Genomic DNA, 13,311 nt, shown 5'->3' on the forward strand with positions numbered 1-13,311 from the left:
CCAGTCCTCCCGTTTATTTCTCCACCCTCGCGGTTGCACAGTCCTTTGAGCGTAGGGGCTGCTACGTTACATTGCTGTTGAATAGGACATTGTGTGAGGCCTCTTCTGGAATACTGCGTCCAGTTCTTGTCGCCCACTTATAGCAAGGAAATTATTCAGCTGGAGTAGGTTTGGAAGTGGTAAACCAGCGTATTGATCGTTGGGAAGTTTCGACTTATAACGAAAGGCTGGAAAAGGCTGAGAATATTTTCACTTGAGCACTGGAGGTTGAAAGGTGACGTGATAGAAATTTATAAATTATTGAGAGTTCGGATAGAGTTAACTGTAACTGTCTTTTCTCCAAGGAGGGGCACTTCAAGACGAGCGGGTAAATGCTTTAGGTGCAGTTCAGAATAAACCACGATATTATGGATCTGGAGTCACATACCAGCCAGACCAGATAAGTATGGCAGTTTCCTTCCCTATCAGGCATTAGAGAATCAGATCTACAACAACTGATTCAACATCATCATTAGACTCTTCAACTCTTGGTATTTATTGAAATAACATTCCAGCATCTGCCATGCCAGGATTTGAACTGCTGTCCATAGAATTATATCTGGACATTCATATTAACAATGCAGTAGTAATATTACAAGGGCATTAGTAACACTCAGCAATTACAGGAGCCGTCAGATGCGACTCGTTTAGTTTGGCATTATGTACAGTTGAACTGATAGGAGTGAAAGGCCTGTTTTCATGCTGCCTGAGTCTATGACTTTGACGCTATGAAACTGGAAGCTGGTTGGGATTAACAGCAGCATCGACAGTTTAATTGATCTCTTTCTGGGATATGTAATCTTGCTGGTTACTCTGGAGTTTTTATTGCTCATTGAGCCTTTCCCACACACGGGACTTTTTAACAGTCTGTCCATAGTTTGACTGAGTAAATGAGTTTCAACTGCAGCAGGTAATTGAAGCCCGCATTGCGCTGGTTTCTCTGTGATATCGGTGTCTTTGTATCTACACAGGGTGAACGATTGGTTCAAATCATGTCCACACAGACGTAAGTCCCGTTGTCCATGTGGTGAATATGTTTTTATTCTTACTGATATACCAACAGGGTGTGGATGTCGCTGGTCAGGACAGCATTTGTTGTTCATCCTGATTCGCTGCTGCCTCGCTGCATGAGAGGCATGGATTCGATCCCTGTCTTGTGTGATTATTTGCAGTTTGCACAGTCTCTCTTTGCTTGTGTGAGTTTCCTCCCACAATCTGAAGGTGTGCGGGGTACTGGGATCAGCCTTGGGAAATGAAGAGGAACGGAATAGTTATGGAGTGTGGCCACGTCTGATAGGATGTGTTTCGGAGGGATGGTGTCGACTGGAATGGGCCGAATGGCAAGCCTACCAAAGTGTCGGCATTCTCGGATTAAGGGTCAGCCAAATTGTTCTGGACCTGGAGTCACAAGTAGGCAGGATTGGGTAAAGATGGTAGCATCCCCTGTATAAGCGACATGTATGATTAAGATTGCAGAAAATTAAAGGCATGTTCAATGTTCCTGAGGTCAGGCTTCCATTCCAGGTTTTAATCGTCGAACGTTAACATTACCAGTTCCGTGTCTGAATGCCCAAGAATGACTCGTTTATTATATAATCACAACACCACCTTCTCCAGGTTGCAGTATTTACTGGGAGCAATAAGCTGATCCTGAGCTGATGCAAACATAAGCAGCTGCTACTGCCAATGTCACGAACACTGATCCAAATAGGAACATGAAATTTCGAACATTGATACTCCAAAGTTAAAGATTCAACACGATTTAGATACGCCTGTTGTCTGTATCAGCAACATGTACTGCTTATGGCTATAATATTATAAATGGGGGCAAGTATTCCCTTTCGCCCCGCTTTTGACCAGGACCAGTCCCAACCTTGAAAAACACACGCCGCTCTCCCGTCATTCCATCCCAACTTCCAATTGGATCTTCGTGGCTGCTTCACCCAGTTTCCCTAATATCGGGTCTGGAACTGGAATTAAGTCTGATTGCGTGAAGCAGTTGGAACTGCCTTGTGTGGGCAAAGTGATGAAGTGGCCGATGTTAAACTATGATGCGATTGAAGCATACGTTTCAACAATGTCCTGATCTGTCACATGAGTTTGGAGAGTTTCATTAATCCCATTCTCCAAAACTCTCATTCATGGAATCTCCACAGACTCTGGAGGCGTTAAAGTTAAAAATTCAGCCCATTCTGAGTTGCCACATGCCTGTCGCTAAGTCCTGATATTGTGTATTCTTCCTGACATTTCCTCTGCTACCATACTGGCTGCAGTTTGCAAGTGTGGTCTGTGGAGTGCTGGAACCATTTAGTATTTCGTTTTCTGCGTTGTTATTGCTGCGACTTCGTATCGAATCCACATCATAGCGGTCAGTTCTCACAAAGTTTTACTTTTGATGAAACTCGGTAAGAAATAACTCGTTTTTACAGAATAATGTTCTCCGAGGTGATGATTTGTTTTCCATCGAATGTCGTTCTCTGATATTTCAGCGTTTCAAGTTTCAGGATTTAAACCCAAAAGTTCTCGAAGATGTCCCTCCCTCCCACTCGCCCTCACTCTCTTTTCCGTCCCTCGTCCCATTTGACTGAGGCATTGCACAATCTAACATACAATTTCACGTTGAAACCATCCAGTCTGTGCCGTTGAACTCACTGTTGCTGGGCGACCATGCCCCAATCTCTTCATTGGCACCTTCAAATCATTCGATCCGTTTGGATATCGTGGCTGTGAGATCAATTCTCTTTCGCAGCTTTTACTGAAATGGACCAGAGTTTATTGGAGCGTGAGGCTCAATAAACGGACACAGAGAATAATTGGGGAAAAGAGGCTCTATTAAGATCAGCCATGACTGCTTTCTGCAATAGCCTACTGGTATTATCGCTGGGTTGTTAACACAAAAGGCCAGGTCACATTCTGGTGAGACGGGTTCAATTCTCACCACACCACGCCGGTGCTAGAATATAAATGCAACAAATACCTCCAATTAAGAATACGCTAAACCCGTTGTCTGAAAAGCCCATCGGTTTCACTAAAGGCCTTGAGGGAAAAAATCAGCTGTCCATGCTGGCCTCCATGTGACTCCAGACCGCTAGGCAATATATGCTGCAGAGGCACACTGCATGCTGGTGCAGAATGTTAAAAAAAGTTTCATTTGACTCTACCTCGACAATTGTCTGCAGTTCACGTAAATCCAGGGATGTGATCACACTGGGAAAGCTGCAGAAGAGATTCACTCGGATAGTGTCTAGGCTGAAGAGATTTGGTCATGAAGAGAGACAGGATAGACTGGGGTTGGTTGTCACAGTGCAGAGACATTGGGAGAAGGCAGGGTTCAGATGTACAAAATAATGAGGGGTGTGGATAAGGTAGACTGAAAGTAACGTTTCCCATCGACGGAGAGATCGATCACAGGGGGGCAGAAATTTAATGAGAAAGACATAAAGGTTTAAGTAGATGTGTGGAAAAGCGTTATAGGCCGGCGGGTGTTGGAATTTGCAACACTGTGTCTGTTAGGGTCAGGGAGGCAGGAACCCTGAGAAACTGAAGAAATATTCAGATGTGAATATGTTCTGCCAATACTATAAGGCTATGGGCTAAACGATTCGAGTCGTTAAGCAGTTGTTTTTGACAAATGGAGTCACAGCGGGCTGAGGGGTCTCCTTTGAAACTGTTGTCCTCGGTAGTATAGTGGTTCGTGTCGCCGCATGTTATGTGGGAGATACGAGCTCAATTCCTCTCTGGGGCAGTGCAAGTGTTTTAAAACTGTCGCTAATATCTAAAGCGCGGGTTATTAATACCTGTCCTTCCATTCTCCATGGGGCATGTCACAGGAAGGACAGTGCTGTCTGAATCAGCGTGGGGAAGGCCTGCAGCTCCCGGCGAGACAGTGTCAGTGGAAGTACAAACACGTGACTTCTGCAACCTGCACCGTGTGTCTGTATTTGGAATCTAAACCATTTAATAGAAAGAAGAGAGCTGAAGAAAAAACAGGGTAAACCACTTCCGATGTGAGTACAGAAAGATTTTCCACAGCATCTTGAGGAAAACTGACAAACGGATCTGAGAAAGAGTTACACTCTCAGAACTGTTAGTTCACAGAGGTGTTTTTGTTCCACTTATGCACTTAAGAAATTGAATAACAATTTAATTGAAGACTTGAAATGTTAGAACACACCAGGCGATCAGTCACGTGCGGGAAACTGTGTTTACAAGCCAGATGTTTGATGACTGATAATGATGCAATAGGCTGAAGGGCCTCTCGCCATGCTTTTAAAAACTCAATGACTGTCAATTTTCAACTGAACCAATAAGGCAAAAACAAAGTCACCAAGAAAATTTGTAAACTTTGTATATCTCTTCCTTGGTGCGAATGTGTTCAAATTCAGCTGTCTCACTGCTATTTCCCAACGTTGATTTCCAGTCAGGGGAAAATATTTGTTGTTCCGCTTGAAAGTCGTAAATTGAACATGAATTCTTGACATTACAAAATAGCAAAGATATCAGTGCTGTCAGAGACAGGGAGAATTTCATATCGGAGATGAGTTCAAATGGAAATAAACGTTGAAATCAGTTGCCTTTGCCTGCTCAGACTCAGTACGACAAAAAATAATGCTTACTGAGACATTCAGTTTTTTTCAAGGATTTGATAAGTTGAATGACCAAAGGTTGGTTCTGTGACCAGAATGCCTTGGATCGAATGACTTGGAGATGCAGGTTTTGGACTAGGGTATGCAAATTTGAAAATCACAGAACATGAGGTTATAGTCCAGCAGGTTAAATTGGAAATACTAGCTTTCGGACTGCTGCTCATTCATCAGGTGGTTGTGGAATACACAGTTGAAAGACACAGAATTTAAAGCGCAAGTTTACAGTGTGATGGAACTGAAAGTGTACGTTGAACAATACCTACATTTATGCTAAGTTTCACATCTGTTAGAATAACCATGTTAACTTCACTTCTTTCATTTGTAAAGCGCCAAACTCTTTATTTTAAAGTTACATTCTCAGGTGTGCTTGAAGAATTGGTGTCAGTCCCAGTGTGCTGTTGTCTGTTCCGTAATGTTTAGACTGATTCTAATTTTATAAAATGAGTTACCAGAGACTGACATGGATTCATGCAGTTTTTGACCAAAGTGCAATGTAACTCTGCAAGTACAAATTCACCCCACATTCGTATATATGCGACCGTGTGTGTATGTGTAGGAGGGTCGCTGTGTGGAGATAGGGCAATGGGATCACCTGGACTGTGACATGAACCCAAGGTCGCAGTTGAGGTCATCAACATTGGTTCCGAAATTTGCTCACAGCCTCTGCTAAGGCACATTTAGCTGCTGCCTGTGTCGAAGTCCGCCTTGGAGGATTGTCACCTGAAGGTCTGAGGTCGAATGTCCTGGACCACGGAAGTGCTCTCCAGCTGGGAAGGGGCACAACTGTCTGTGATTGATGTGCAGTTCCATTCATCTGTTGCTGTACCCTTTGCTCGGTTTCACCAATGTACCATGCCTCAAAACATCCTTGCCTGCAGCGTGTTTTTTTTTAGATTAGATTACTTACAGTTTGGAAACAGGCCCTTCGGTTCAACAGGCCACACCAACCCGCCAAAGCACAACCCACGCAGATCCATTCCCCTGCACCTAACACTACGGGCAATTTAATATGGCCACTTCACCTAACCTGCACATTTTTGGACTGTGGGGGCAAACCGGAGCACACCCACACAGACACTGGGAGAATGCGCAAACTCCACACAGTCAGTCGCCTTAGGCGAGAATTAAACCTGGGTCTCTGGCGCTGTGAAGCAGCAGTGCTAACCATTGTGCGGAGATTAGCGTCAGCCTAAACATTATGGCACGGACACAGCACACAGGGACTAACACCTTCAAAATATTATCGGGGCTGACACTATTTGTTAAAGTTCACCTGAGAATGTGACTTTCAAATAAAGTTTTGCAAATTACATAAGAAAGAAGTGAAGCTAACATGGTCATTCTAAAAGATAGAAGATTTAACAATCAATCAAGATATTTTTCAATGCATAATTTCAATTACATCACACTGTAAACTTTTGCTATAAGTTCTGTGTCTTATAACTGTGTACTCCACGAACACCTGATAGAGGAGCAGCTCTTCACAAGCTAATGCTTCCAATTAAACCTATTAGACTATGACCTGGTGTTGTTTGATTTATAACTTCCTATTAGAATGCGGATCTCACAATTAAAACAGAGGTGAGGAAGCTTTTCATATCTCAGGCAGTTCTGGATCTGTGGAATTTCTTGTAGCAGAAGGCTGTTGAGGAAGTGTCATTAGGTGAAATGAGGCTGAGATCGCCAGATCTTCAAACCGCACAGACGTCAAGCTTTATGGGTACAGGAAAGAAAGTGCAGTTCAAGGTTATCCGATCAAATATGAAACCATTCAATAGCGGAGCAGACTTGATGGCCTGAATGTTGTCTTTCTGTTCCTAAAATTGTTGGCCTTAATATGAAGCTGCAAAACCGACCTGGGTAAAACGTGCCAAATTTTAAAAAAGCGTGGTCCCCCGGGAGCACTGAACCGAGGTGAAATGAACAAAGAACATCACAAATGGCAGATAATATGGATAATTGATCCGGAGTGATCAGTATACCAAGGTAAACAGGAAAACCGATATTCAGTATCGACATTGAACCTGGCTCCACGAGGCATGTAGTTAACTCTCACAAACCACCATTCCCCTTCCATTTTAGTGACGCCCCCTCCGTTCTTCATTCAAACTGATTGAACGTGAGGCACTTGCAGCTGACGTTGCTAATGCGGAACTGTAACATACAGGGAAGCGGTTCTGACTGCTGCACAACATCATCCTGCTTCGAAGGATCAGGCAGTATTTCACATCGATTACTGTAAATGTTAACATTTAACATGCCATGACAGTGAAAGCATTGAATCCTCATCACTATACTACCAGGGAAGATTTCTGTTAACACCACCCTGGACACCATGAGATTCATCATTCTATTCTCTCATCCTTCTGTGCATGATGCCCTCGGATCTATTCCAGTCTTGTTGTTTGGCTTATAACACTGAGGCGAAGCAATCATCTGTTGCATTGAAGTTTCTAATGTATGAGACCTTACCTCTGAGCTGGCAATGTGCTGGCTCAGTGGTGATAACACTGGCCTTGTAAACGAGAAGAATGTTTGAAATAACCCTTTCCTGTTTGTCAGTCCAAGAACTTGAGGAAAACCGTTCGACAGGACAGGAAATAGCGGGCGTGAGCACCGATCTAGTTTTACTGCAAGAACGTGGTGAGACAGTATAAACTACAGACTAATGGGGAAACAATGGGCAAGGAACACTGGGACGTGAGAGGCTGGATGGTTCCTTTCTTGGCTGTAACCAGACACTGGTGTTGAAGTCTGAAATTGGACAACATCAGCCAAGCAGGCGAAATCTTACTTTTTGTTCGTTTTCTCCCGAGGCCTGTTTCACTCTTGGGGAAATGTGCCTGCGTGCCTCATTCTGTGCGTAAAAATGGGCTTCAGTTCCCCGACTGGGTGTGAACATATTTTTCCCATCTCAAACCTCAATCCCATTTATTGCATCTTACAAGATTAAAACGTTCCAGGGTAATTAGCATTGAGATGAACACGTGAAACATCAGAGTTTACAAGGTTACAGACCAGGTGCTGGGAAGGGAAATGATGGGACCCATTTCTGTGCTGTAAACACTTGATTACTCATTCATTTTTGAGGGGAAACATATCTGCAGTGACATAATTTTAAAAAACTGTGTTATGAGGAAACGGTGCAACAGTTTCTGCCCTCATCCCTGGTGGCCTAGTTGTTAGTATTCGGCGCCTTAACTGAGTGGCCTGGGTTTCATTACCGTTCAGAAAATCAGGAATTCTTGTTCCTGAAGCAGAGAGATCAGCTGTATCAGGAATCTGTTTAATGCCTTACATCAGTCAATACCCTAGCCCTTGAAAGAAGGGAAAAGTGCCTTCCTCCTCTCTGCGCAGTCGGACAGTTCATACTTCATTCTCCTCTGAGTCCACTTCCCAAAGAGTTTCAAATACTGTTTAAAACTGAGTCTCAGCTATTTTCTTTCTGTGCTTTTCATACACAGAAGCTGCAGCGATTGAATGGGTTGGTATCTGAAAATGAAACGTACCTATGAACAATGTGCGTTGCTATTTCAGGATTGTTTTCTCTGACAGCGCTGGGACATGCCTGATGTTCTCTATGATATGGAAGTGGCAGTGTTTGAGTTGGGTAGACAAAGTAAAAAATTACACAACATCGAAGCTTAGTCCAGCAGGTTTATTTGGAAGCACGAGCTTTCAGAGAGCCGCTCCTTCATCAGGTGGGTGTCTTTCTGCCGAAAATTGATGTATGTGTCAACGTGCGTGATCTTTTGGAAGATCATCTGGACTTTAACCGATCGTTTATGGTGTCGAGGGTACCCCTGACTTGGATGTGTTGATGTTGGACTGGGGTGGACAAATTTGAAAATCACGCAAAGCCTGATTAGAGTCCAACAATTGTCAACCATCTGTCGAAGAAGCTGTTGCTTTCAAATACGCCTGTTCAATGAAACTTGTTGCTGTGGGATTTTTGACTCTGATTGTCCTTGGTAATGTTTATCTTATCGAAGACAGTGAAATAATTTTCGTTCGTAGAGATGAAAATTCCAAATATTATCCACCTCAGTGTAACAAAAAAAAAGCTTGGATGTACTGTGAATCTCCACAACGCTCTTGCGCCAAGTACATTTCGAATCTATAACCATCTCATCCGTAGCCAGGTATACGAATGGTTGTAACACTGGCCAGATGCACAGCTGAGATTTTACACTCTGCAGACCTTTGGTGTTAACAAGGACATGAGCAATAACTGTAACAGTCCCAATACGAACAAAAATCAAACATAATCACCATCAATTATTCACTTCAAGTTGTCCTCAAATAAAACTACCATTCACAACCTGATCGGCCATTCAACGAGATCACCGCTGATCGAGGAAATTTCAACTTATTTTGCTGCGTTTCCACTATAATTCCACTATAATTCGAGGTAAACTCCAGCCTAATGACAATATCGCATTTCTGACAATTTTCATATTTAGATTGCGTCAATGACCTGTTCATATTTGCTGGAAATAAGTCACATTAAATGAGTGAAGAAGTCCTTTTGGTGATGTAATCCAGTGTAGAGTCGGTCAGAAAAGAAAAGTCAAAGACCTGAAACATCACTCGCATTTCCCTCTGTATTAATGCATGTTCCTGAGCTGAATATTTCCAGGACTTGACTTCAATATCTAAAGAATTTTTTTTTTCCCACGACAGCTTCTTCATAAATCAACTAACATCTGAGGTGTTGAGACTTATTTTACTTCAGATTAAATTGGTTGAATATCCTTTCCCCCAGCCTAATATCCCAATCCTCCCTCCTCTTCCATGTATATACAAGCTGCTCCAGGTGAGGTTGCAGCTCCCAACCTGACGTTCCATTGCTCCTTGCTGCTCCATGTCAATAGAAGCTGCTGCAAGTAAGATTGGAGCTCCCACTCTTATGTCCCAATGCTCCCTGCTGCTCCATGTCATTAAAAGCTGCTCTAGGTGAGAGTGGAGCTCCCAGACTGATCTCGCAAAGCTCCCTGCTCCATTTCAAATGAAGCTGCTCCAAATGAGATTGGATCTTGCGGTCTGATGTCCCAATGCTCTCTGCTGCTCCATGTCATGAAAAGCTGCTCCAGATGAGGTTGGAGTTCTGAGAATGATCTTGCAAAGCTCCCTGGTCCATGTCAAAAGATGCTGCTCCAAATGAGGTTGGATCTCGAAGTCTGATGTCCCAATGCTCCCTGCCGGTCCATGTTAATAAAAGCAGCTCCAGGTGTGGTTGGACCTCTCAGTCTGCTGTCACAATGCTCCCTGGTCCATGTCTACAGACGCTGCTCCAGATGAGGTGGGAGCTCCCATCCCTGTCAGCTCCCTCACCTCTATACCATCATAGTAATATTGCTCACTGACCATTTCCACCACTGGAGCCATTGGTGGAATATCCGCACCAAGAAAACCTAATATTATTTTTCATCACCCCCGAATCATACTAAAATACTTCCTTTCTTCAACCTTATTTAGCATGTGCATATTGCAGTCAATCCGAAGTAAGATAATGGTGTTAATTGACGGATGTTCAATAAAAATTACATCTTATTTTTCATGTTGAGTAACTGCTACTTAAAAAGGACAATGCTTGTAATGAAATCACAGTTTTATTCCCTGTGAGCGAACGTGATTTGTATTATTTAAATTGAACTTGTTCGCTGTGTAAAATTTCAAAACAACATTGGTATTGTTGCCATCCACCTTGAAATGTGGTCATAGAGATGTCATTGAAATACACCCTTCAGTCCAACCTGTCCATGGCCGAACAGATATCCAAACCCAATCTAGTCCCACCCGCCAACACCCAGCCCATATCCCTCCATACCCTTCCTCTTCATATTCCCATCCAAAAGCCAGTTAAATGTTGAAATTGTACCAGCCACCACATCCTCTGGTAGCTCATTCCATACACCGACCACCGTCTGTGTGAAAACGTTGTCCCTTAGGTCTCTTTTATATCTTTCCCCTCTCACACTAAACCTATGCCCTCTAAGTCTGGACTCCCCGATTCCAGGGAAATACTTTGTCCATTTATCGTATTCATGCCCCTCATAACTTCGTAAACATCTATAAGGTCAGCCCTCAGCCTCCAATGCTCCAGTGGAAACAGCGCCAGCCTGTTAAGACTCCCCCGAACGCTCAAATCCTCCAACCCTGGCAACATCCTTGGAAATCCTTTCTGAACCCTTTCAAGTTTCACAATATCTTTCCAATAGACAGGAGACCAGAATTGCACGCAATATTCCAACAGTGGCCTAACCAATGCCCTGTACAGCCGCAGCATGTCCTCCCAACTACTGTACTCAATACTTTGACTAATAAAGGAAAGCATGCCAAACGCCTTCTTCCCTATCCTATCTACCTGCGTCTCCACTTTCAAGGAGCTATGAACCTGCACTCCAAGGTCTCTTTCTTCAGCAACATTCCCAAGCCCTTATCCTTATTTTTATAAATCCTGCTAAGATTTGCTTTCCCAAAATGCAGCACCTTACATTTATGCGAATTAAACTCCATCTGCCATTTCTTAGCCCATTGGCCCATCTGGCCAGATCCTGTTGTAATCTGAGGTTACCCATTTCGTAGTGCACTACACCTACAATTTTGGTGTCATCTCTAACTTACTAACTGTACCTCTTGTGCTGATATCCAAATCATTTATGTAAATTATAAGAAGTCGAGGACCCAGCACCGATCACTGTGGCACTCCACTGGTCACAGGCCTCCAGTCTGAAAAACAACGCTCCACTGGCACCCTCAGTCGTCTACCTTTGAACTAGTTCTGTATCTAAGTGGTTGGTTCTCCCTTTATTCCATGAGATCTAACCTTCCTAATCAGTCCTCCATGAAGTCCATATAGATCACATCTTCTACTCTGCCCTCATCAATCTTCTTTGTTACATCTTCAAAAAACACAATCAAGTTTGTGAGACTTGGTTTCCCATGAAAGCCATGTTAGGTATTAGAACGAAACGTCTGTTAATGACATTCGTTTAAAGACACTTTAGATGTTTATGCTGCATCATTCTGTGGTTATTGATCCACAGTTTACGTTCACTTCCTGCAGTTAACATGCTGATTTCTCCAGTTGTTCATAGTTCAGTGTGATGCATCCAGTGTGTGCATAACGAGAGGGAGCTTGCTTCCCACATCTTGTGTTTATCTGTGTCTTATATCCAGCCTTCATCAATGGCAAGAGCAAGGGGGAAAGGGCGAGAGTAAATGTGTAAGTCTGTCCATGCCAATCACGGCACCCACATCGGCAATTCTCTACTGTGCATTCACACCAGTTTTCTGTGCCGCTACACCCACCCCCTGCACCTTTTGAAATATCTCTATTATTTTGTGGTGTCTCTCTGTGCTCTTACCACCAAGATGAATCACTTCTACCCAACCTGCTCCAGATTTCATGTGACAAAACACTCATTAAGAATCCCATAGCATTAAAGATGCACATCGCATCTCTCGTTATTTGATTTCCCTGGATCTCTTTCATAAGATTAACGTTCACAGCAACTTGACTTGGAAAAGAAAATCGCGTTCCTTTTCATTATCCCCTTTCAGTCTACATTTCGTTAAGTTCAGGCATCAGTCTCAAATTAATCGTTGAGGTTTTATAATGTGGTCGATGCAGACAAACTAACCATTGGAGTTCCAATTTCAATACGACAGGATGGTAATCCGAAAATAGCGACGAGAGTGGGATTCGAACCCACGCGTGCAGAGCACAATGGATTAGCAGTCCATCGCCTTAACCGCTCGGCCACCTCGTCGTGTATGCATGAAAGGATATGACATAATCTCCCAGACCATCACAATCTCATCACCTTTGGCCAATCTCCCATTCACAGCCTCCAACCTCATTGTCCATGAACCCCACACTGCCCGATTCTACCTCCTTCCTAAGACCTGCTGTCTCTGCCTGCGCCTGTTTGACCCGACTCATCTCTTCCTACGTCAACACCTTCCTGTCTCCCCAGTCCAGAAAATTCGCACCTACGTTTGTGACACCACTTATGTACTTAATCTCACTAAAGACTTCTGTTTCCCTGGTCGACAACGCGTCATCTTCGCCTTGGAGATCCAGTCCATCTGCACATCCATCTGCCATGACGAAAGTCTCCAAACTCTCTGGTTCTTCATCTCGCCCCATCCCAACTTGTACCCTTCCACCGACACCCTCATCCAGCTGGCTGAACTGGTCCTCACCCTCAACAACTTTTCCTTCCAATCCTCCCACTTCCTCCAAACCAAAGGGGTAGCCATGGGCACCCACATGTGACCGAGCTATACCTGCCTGCCTGTTTGTCAGATATGTGGAATTATCCGTGTTTCGCAGTTACTCTGGCACCTCTCTCCACTTGATCCTCTGCTACATTGATGAATGTGTTGGGCGTCACTTTTGTGCTCCCACGAGGAGGTTGAACAGTTCACCAACCAACACCTTTCACCCCGACCTCAAATTCACCTGGATCTTCTTGGCAACTCCCTTCCATTTCTTGGAATGACCAATGACAGACATATATTAAACCCCACTGACTCCCACAGCTAACAATACGACACCTCCTCCCACCCCACCTCGTGTAAAAACAGAATCCCTTATTCCTAATTCCTCCGCCTCTAG

The 13,311-nt window shown here is 43.7% G+C and overlaps 1 non-coding gene across 1 annotated transcript; it reads right to left on the minus strand.

Annotated features, from left to right (window-relative positions):
• Nucleotides 1-12,378: 12,378 nt before the first annotated feature.
• On the minus strand, nt 12,379-12,460 carry trnas-gcu (transfer RNA serine (anticodon GCU)). Its single transcript has one exon. It is a non-coding gene; the product is annotated as a tRNA-Ser (tRNA).
• Between the last annotated feature and the right edge of the window lie 851 nt (nt 12,461-13,311).

Source organism: Chiloscyllium punctatum, chromosome 6 (genome assembly GCF_047496795.1).
Source record: "Chiloscyllium punctatum isolate Juve2018m chromosome 6, sChiPun1.3, whole genome shotgun sequence".
Taxonomy (NCBI): Eukaryota; Metazoa; Chordata; class Chondrichthyes; order Orectolobiformes; family Hemiscylliidae; genus Chiloscyllium; species Chiloscyllium punctatum.